The sequence below is a fragment of the Quercus lobata genome, chromosome 2, assembly GCF_001633185.2.
Source record: "Quercus lobata isolate SW786 chromosome 2, ValleyOak3.0 Primary Assembly, whole genome shotgun sequence".
NCBI lineage: Eukaryota > Viridiplantae > Streptophyta > Magnoliopsida > Fagales > Fagaceae > Quercus > Quercus lobata.
Genome location: NC_044905.1, coordinates 28,364,934 through 28,373,323, shown reverse-complemented (window position 1 = coordinate 28,373,323; position 8,390 = coordinate 28,364,934). Strand labels below are relative to the sequence as shown.

The 8,390-nt window shown below is 33.8% G+C and overlaps 1 non-coding gene across 1 annotated transcript; it reads left to right on the top strand.

The window, feature by feature from the left end:
- Positions 1-4,505: 4,505 nt before the first annotated feature.
- On the top strand, positions 4,506-4,576 carry TRNAG-CCC. Its single transcript has one exon. It is a non-coding gene; the product is annotated as a tRNA-Gly (tRNA).
- Positions 4,577-8,390: the final 3,814 nt, after the last annotated feature.

The window sequence follows — 8,390 nt, the reverse complement described above, 5'->3', positions numbered from 1 at the left end:
AGTAGTGACATTATAACTGTGGATTATATTAAATCTAATGATAATCTTGCAGATCCATTTACCAAGGCCTTGGTAAAAGATAGAGTCTGGAATACATCGAGGGGGATGGGACTAGAGTCCATAGAATCATAAGCCATGTATGAGGATACCCAACCTAAGGACTAGAGATCCTGAGAATTTGGTTCAATGGGAAAAACGAATCATATGATGGTCGTAAGAAATACACAATTTATTTATTTTTTAATTATTTATTTTTGTAAATAATTTTTTAATTGTTCATCCTTATGATGTAAGTGCATTTATCATGTAATGTGGAGAGGTTAAGTAAAAAACTCTTAATGAAATTTGTAGTTCGTATGAGTGGGGTGTCAGAATTACAGGAGCACCTGAGTGTGGGGGTGAGGCTGCTCCCTATGAGATTTGGACTTAATCTCAAATACACTCATGAAACCGGGATCAGCACACGGCCGTAAAGTGCTAGCTATAAAAGCTCATGTCAACACCTGAATTGTTATGTGTAAGCAGTGATGCTTAATTTCCCTAAAGCAGTCCTAGTTCAAGTCAGAGACCACTACAACTCTGGAGTTAAGATCCTTGTTTTACTAAGTGAAGGTTCAATGCAGAGCATGCCTTCATAATGCATAGTGATCCGTCTTTGTTTGGTAATCTCTCTTTAACTAAAATTTAATATTAAAATGAGTGAGAGATTGTTGGAGCATTTTAATATTAAATAATTAAAATGAATAAATGTTACAATATAAATGTAAAGATGTGGGAGTGAATATGAAAGATGAGGAGTTAATGAAAATATTTAATCCCACATTGAAAATGAGAGAGACTATTTTATTCTTTTTAATTGTGGTGATTAATGGGCTAACATGAATTGTCTCAGACATTGAGCTAGATACGTGCGCAAAGGGGAGGTGAAGGGTGGAGGTATCAAAATTGGAAATAAATTAGCCTCTTGGATCCTCCTACTTGCAAAGAAGGGTGTTCTTTCTAGTGGAGTTTTGGACTTGAACACTTTGTACAGAGGTTGTTCTAACCATACGACACTTGTTGGGCTGTTGTATTCTGGGGAGACAAGTCAGAGAAGGTCTGCACTGGTTACAAAGTTAAGCCAACCAAGGACTTGAATCTCCTCAAAGAGAGCAAGTGTCGCGTCTCAGTCCAAATAATGTTGTGTAATTTCTTTCTTTACATTAATAATATAAAGAAGTATTATTCAGTTTCTCGTTGTGTTATTTCCATTATTATTATGTTTGCACCAACAAGTTGTATTACCAATATTTTTTTGAATTCATCATGCTGGAGAGTTTCAAGTATATTTGAAAAAGCTGAAGTCATAGCATTACCACAAACTTGCTACTGTGAAGAAAAACTTCAAGAAGTTCATGAAGTCAGTTGAAGGTTATAGTCATGATCATGAGTGCATCATCCATAAAGGCATTCAATAGAATTGAAAACTTTAGACATTCTAGTGTAGTGAAAGGTTATCTCTGTGAGTTGTCTATGGGGTGTAAAGTCTAGGAAAATGTTTTTCCTAAAATTGTAGTAACATTTCATGCTATAGTGGATTTCCTTCATTAAGAAAGTTTCCCCCAATGATTTTTACTTTGGGACAAGTTACTCCATTAGTTTTCCTTGGGTTACCATGTTGTGTGTTTTGTTATGCTGCTTTTACTTTTACACTCGTGTCATTTACAGGTCACATGAGTTGACCTGCTTATTCTACTTTTACACATCATATTTACCAAATATGGACTCTTGCTAATATGGCATATTGTGATTTTGCATATTTAAAATGACATCAACTATGGAGTATAGGTAACCCAGTACACCCTAATAAATACATGCCACCTAATATATTATCTCACATTTTTATATTCCCTCAGTCCCAATTTGTTTGTCCTGTTTGAAAAGTCAAACTTTTTAAGGAAATATCATTTATTGTCTTATTTACCTTATAAAAATGTATAAGTTTACAAAACTATCCTTAAATAAACTTATTAGCTTTTTTTTTTTTTTTTAAAAGAGTTATTCTTAATGAGGTAACTAAAAAGATGCCCCAATTAGATTGATTTTTTAAATATTTGTTAGTTTTCTTTTCAAATAGTTTTGAAAATAAAGTAGGGGTATAATAGGAACTTTAGTAAATTAATGACTTTTATTTTTAGAAATATGACAATATTTTGGGACATTCCAAAATAGAATAGAGGACAAACAAACTGGGACGGAGGGAATATTACTTTTTTTTAATTTTTTAATTTTATATAAGATAAAATCTCTACTCTAATCTAATCTAAGTGTATATATATATATATATATATATGAAGTTTCCCCCTAGAGATTTGAATCTCAGCTCTTACCCTCTACACCCCACAAGCATTTATACTTGTAGAGTAACTACCGCACCAAGGGGCGCGGTGGTCAAAATTTTATATTACTTTTTAAATCTGTCATATTATAATGTTAAATTACTTGTATTTATTGATGTTAATTATCATGTCAACTATGTTCCCGAGTACTTAATAAAAATTTTTCTTCATTTTTATATGAAAATGATATTAGTAATTTAATATTATTCCCTTACAACCTATCATCAGTTATAAAAAATGTCACTAATATTACACTTTTGACAAACCCCACGTATATGCTAGACTTAAAATTCATTAGAACAAATTAATATTTTGGTTCTTGTTCTTTGAGTTTAGTTTGATATCTATTCTACTTGATTGTATCAATTTATTCTGTAAAGCTTTTGAAAATAATTTAATACTATCCTTGCTCTCACTTTCACCAAAATTTATTGTAAAGAAGATACAAGTTGTCTGTTACTTGATCAGTAAGATAATTTCGAATTTGTACCAATTTATTTTATAAAAAGTTTTGAAAATTTTAATATTACCATTGCTCTCGCTTGCCACCAAAATTCATTGCAAAAGTGAAAAGTCATACGAATCCTGTCTTACTTGATTTGTATAATTTCGAGGAAATCAGTCAGGTTGTAAAAAGAAGTGGAGGGCCATAAAAAAGAAGAAGTGGAGGTAGGGTAAAGTAATGTTAGATTATTTATTTATTTTTTAAATGCATTTGGGATTAAATTAAAACAGTTGATATTTCATGGACGAAATTAAACCCTAAACAAAACCATAATTTACCCAATACATCATAAGAATCTTCTCTTTTAAATCTTGAATTTACAATGCTATAATTTTTGTGCCATATATATATTTTTTATAATTAAATTAAATTAATATGTTCTTTGTTGAGCTGTGCCGACCTATAGTTAGTGATAGCAAGTGACAAAAACTGATTTGGGAAAATGCTATTTAGGGTCCTTGATCCCTTGGTTCCTTGACTGTATTTACACTTTTGTGTGTCATGTGACGCACAATTATTGAGGAGTACACTATAACGATTATTCTACCTTCTTTTTTAATGAATAATATACGACTTAGCCTTTATAATATGAGACACGTGAATTCCATATGATGTCTACATGTACGAATAATGCAAATCTATTAGTGATATTTAGGTGTTCCTTATGAGCATTGGCTGGACATATCTCATTGTTAATTTGTATTTTTGGGAGGGAGCAGGAGAGATTGAACATCATTCATGTCTTCGCACTTGATAGATATGCTGCCTTGTTGAAAGATAAAGCCTTCTTAGCTTTAGTGGTTTGTGATGATAAAGAAGAGCTTGTGTGTCATGTATTAGTTGTATTGGAAACGTTAAGATGTGGATATGTGTCCGTATCTCAACATATCCAATGCACTAATGTATTGGACACAAGCCATGTTCGTAATGATAAAGGAGATATCATAAAAATTTGGACTAAGGAAGCCCCATTTATTAGGGAACCAGTAGTTCATGAGACTGTAGCATTTTTTGGGTCCTAAAATTGGCTAGGACGGAATAATTGCAAAGAATTATAATGGAAGGGGACTCGTATATTTACGTTGATGCTTCAAATGTGGATCTAGATGATGTGTCATAGAATATGGTATACAGTATACATAGTATAAACTCTCTTTGTGATGATGCAATATTTGTTACACTATTTTACTAGTTGTTCTTTTGTTTGGGTAAAAACTAAAAAGTAAAAATAGAAGCAAACTCGATTTTTCATACTCTAGCCAAGTTTTCTGCCCATCAAAATCTTTCTTTTTGATGCAACAATTCTTCTCACCCTCCTTGTATCAAAGAGATTTGGTTGAGAGATGTTCTTTTTTTTCTTCTTCCACTTAATGATGTATTTCCTATTTAGAAAGAAAGGAAAATGAGAATGAGGATGGTGTTCACGTCAAATTTCAAAACGAAATTTATTTTTCCTTTTCTTTTTGTGTTTTTTTTTTAAAAATAATTTTAGAGTAACAAAACTTGTATTTTTTTTTTATTTAGAAACTATAATAACAAAACTTAGTTACAATATATTCACCATTCACCAATAAACCACAAACAATATTATACTTATAATAGAGGGTCATTGTCACCAACCAGCGCATCTGGTGTAGTGGTATCATAGTACCCTCCCACGGTACTGACCAGGGTTCGATTCCCTGGATGCGCATGTTTCTTTTCCTTTTTGCTTTGCAGTCCTGATTTAATGATTTTGTACAGACATAGCTCCTTTACTTCAGCAGTGCCTGCTTAAGAGAAAATGTACAACTACTTTAATAAACCTCACAAAACACACTTTTTGGGCAGAATAAACCAATAAAAATAGGCTATACCGATCAGAACACATAGAACAACACGACACTTCTTCAAAATCGGGAGTCCAATAGTTTTATAAAACGTTCTTGATGGAAAAAAAATGTAAGTGAAAGATCCCATTGAATTGAATTGGGTCCATGAATATAAGAAATAGTGAGAATTCTTGATCTCTCTCAACATCTCTCTAAATTCGAAAATCCAGGATTTGAATTAATGTTCTTTCATTGAGTCCTCCTGTCCTCCTGAATTGCATTGATTTATCCTAAGCTATAATTAACCCTTTCTTGTTTATTGCCAGTTTGGGACCAGGACAATATGCACATGCAATTTCAAAATTTTGCACCAGGTGATGCAAAATGCCTGCAGGTAGCTCCAATATATATCCTATACATTCAGGAAGAAACTGAATCCAAAATGAACGGATGCCATTCTCTTAAATCAATAAGTGTACACAGCATGCGAAAGTTCTATGTAATCAAGAGAACATTGCAATTACAAAAACTATTGCCCAATTTGTTACCCAATTTACAAGCATAGAGATCCTGTTTTATACAATACTAGTTCAATATTTTTACAATTGAGCTCCTAGCTCATTTCTATTTGTATGAGAGCAACTGATGAACTTTGAACTTCAGCTTGTCACTTTTGGTGGCTGAAATCTTCAAAGAAACTTATTAAACACAGTAGAAAAGAGATCCAGACACATAGATGCCACACTTCGCTTCTATTTACCGCTGTCAGTAGCCAAAACAGGAGTTCCCTTTTGGCTCAGAGAAAGAATGTAGGAAAACACTTTCTTCATATGATTTACAACTCTTGCCTTTGATTTCACTTTCATTAACTTGAATTTCTTGACATCAGGCATTTCCTTCACCCGTCTCCATTTTCTTCTTGAACGGATACAGCATTTAGCTACTGCTGCATTTATTAAATCATCAATGCTAAATTAAAATTATGTTAACAATTATTTCCTACATAAACAATTAGACCCCCACCCTCTTTCTATCCCCTGATTGGTAAAAACAAAAACCATGGCTGTGGAGAAATCCTGAGAGGGAACTATCCAGGTCAGGTGTCATGTTAATCTACCAAAAAAAGAAAAGAAAAAAGAAAACTAGATCAACTGCCAATCAGTACCAACTAAAACCAAACTATTAGAGTGAATGATCTTATTTTAAAATGGGGTAATTGCAGTAAACACCTGTGGTTTGACCCAAATTTATATTGTTTATCGGTGGTTTGAAAAGTGTAACTTTGCCCACTTAAGGTTTGCTCAATTTGCTACTGTAACCCACCTCCGTTTACCCCCATTTTATGTCTCTCTCATCCAAAACAAAAAACACATACAAAAACAAGAGAAAACAAAATAAAAAAGTTAGGGTTTTCTAAAAATAATAAAATCTGAGTCTCTCTCACCTTTCCACTGTCTCTCTCTCTCTCACTCTCTGATTATTTGCTGACATTTGATTATTTGCTGCTTACCTTGCTGATTAGTCTAATACTTGGAGTTTGTAGTTAAGGTATTTTTCGGCAGAGCCCAGCGGATACATTCAAACGTGCATTCGACTTTTTGTTTATGGACCTCCAGAGGTCCATAATTGTTTTGCGCGTTTATGCCTTCGTCCAAAACGCAACTTTTATATAAAAGTTGCGTTTCTGCTTCACCAAACCGTGATTTCTGTCCAGCTTTTTAACAAAAACGCGTTTCAGCCCCTAAAAGCTGAAACAAATGGGCACTAAGTTGATTCGGAGTAGGTTTATCATTTCGAACCCAGAGCTGTATATATGAAATCTAAATAACCTCAGTCAGTATAATTGCAAAAACTAATCATTGACTAAAAGCAAAATCAATTAAGTTTTTCTGCCACTATTCTTAAGCTATATATGATTGGTATTTGGTGGTTAGAGATATAATATTGGTTTTGGAAGGACTAGGCTCTAGAGCTCCTTTTTGGCCCACGAATCTGCAGGGTGTTGTGGCATTGTGGGCTTGCCACACTAGGGGTGCGATGTTAAAGGTGTGTATTAGATTGGGGGCACAGAGATATTGGTTCTCTTCTGCGAACAATCTCCCACTTACTTTGCACGGTGAGAGGCGTCAATCTTGTTGGCTTATCAGAGCAATGAAGGTCCTTTGTTGTCTCACAAGCCATGCTGGTTCATCGTAGGTGAAGCTTCCATTCGAATTGTTAATAGATGGTGGATGATTATGATTTGCATTAATAGTAATTCTTTGTTGTTACCATTGTGCTAGAAGAGAGAGATGAAGAGGAGAGAGACACATAGTGGAAGAGGAGAGAGAGAGTCAAATGTTTGTTATTAATTTTTACCAAACCCTTAACTTTTTGATCTTTCTACTCTTGTTTTTGTTTGTGTTTTTAGTTTTGGAGGAGAGAGACATAAAATGAAAGCAAATATACATATTTATCCTTGATTTTAACAAAGGTAGGTTACGGGAGACTAACAGAGTGAACCTCAAGTAGGTAAAATGACACTTTTCCAACCATGGGTAGGCAATGTGAATTCAGACCAAACCACAAGTTGGTTTACTGTAATTGCCCATTTTAAAATTTTCTATACAAGGTTCAGCCCAAAGTCATTGAAACAAAGTAATTCAAAATCAAGACGAAAAAAGAAACCCTCTTGAGCAACTCACTTGTTTGTAATTCAATTTTCAGCAGTCAGCTCTTCAGTCAAATAGACCATCCTGGAGAGAGAGAGAGAGAGTTAGAGAAACCTCCATACGCGAAAAAAAAAAAAAAAAAAATTAGAGAGATCGAGTTTTTTTTTTTTTTGATGAAAGAGAGATCAAGTACTTACGATACCAACCTAAATTGAAGCTCTGAGATCTTGATAAGAAGTAAACACTCCCTTTCAGAAGCTGCTGTTTCAATCTGCCAAAGGACAGAGAGATACTAGGCAAGAATATCGAGCAAAGCATTAATCAGCATAGGTCAGTCCAATTGTTATCAGTGCCAAGCAAAGAAACAAATAATTATTATTCATGAAACTGTTTTATACACACTAGATCTGTTCTAGAATTTGAAAGTAATGGAGCAAGGGTTCTATAATGGTGCTCTCATGGGCCTGGTCACTAGTCTACTTCACATTGAAAATTTTTGGCACCTAAAAATATGTATGATGATTCGTCATATTTATCCTACTGATGTAACAAGCAAAACAGTCAGCAAAAACATCATCCATATATGATCTCACACACCATTCACATATGATATGTTGGTCAACACACAATCAAAGAATAGAAAGTGCAAACTTTGATCAATTCAATTCACATGCTTTCATCTCATTTTGTAGAAAATTAGGCCACAGGATCCTCATGCATAACAATTGTTTAGTTTGATTTTCATGCTAAATTCATTGGGTAGTGTTGAAGATAAAGAACAAAAGCAGAGCAAAGCACGATTGTTTGATCACATATCAGATACAAGCTTGGAAACGACAGCGCTTGACATAAGTGGTGAATCAATGAATACGGCGCCGTTTTGCTCTAGATTTGCTGAAGGCTTTATTGAAAGCACTTAAGTGAGATGGGCTCAGTAGTTTGTTACTAATTGAACACGTGTAATGCTCTTATTGGCAGTTTAGTGTAACCACTTTTCCCTCTAATCTGGAAATTAGTTTCAGAGTTAGTTTTAGATATTGTTGGT